We start from the raw sequence: 398 nt of genomic DNA on the forward strand, positions 1-398 counted from the left end.
TAGTACTCGGTGCTTACGTGGATTCAATTAGCTCATGTATATGATAGCTCTTTATAAGCTGTGAAAAGCTATAGAGTTTGAATTGCTTTAATAATCAGGTTTTCGGGGTTTTTTTTTTGCACTGATTACAGTGTGAACACAAAAGTATTGGCTGAGTCTGAGATCTCTGCTATAATATGAAAGATACGTGGAAAATCAGACACCTTAAATTTATTCATGTGTTTAACTCTGACAATAGCCCAGTTATCAAATTTGCTTCTTGCTGTATTAGCCTGTGAGTGGTCTTTTTACTTTAGTGTACTGATTCCTGACCAGTACTGTGGATGCATTTCCAACAGAAGGTGATTAATACAACATGAGTCAGAGAACCACCCCTTAAGAGAATATGTTAGTAGATA

The sequence above is a fragment of the Orycteropus afer genome, unplaced genomic scaffold (genome assembly GCF_000298275.1).
Source record: "Orycteropus afer afer isolate SDZICR_OR568_19922 unplaced genomic scaffold, OryAfe1.0 scaffold00435, whole genome shotgun sequence".
Classification (NCBI taxonomy): Eukaryota; Metazoa; Chordata; class Mammalia; order Tubulidentata; family Orycteropodidae; genus Orycteropus; species Orycteropus afer.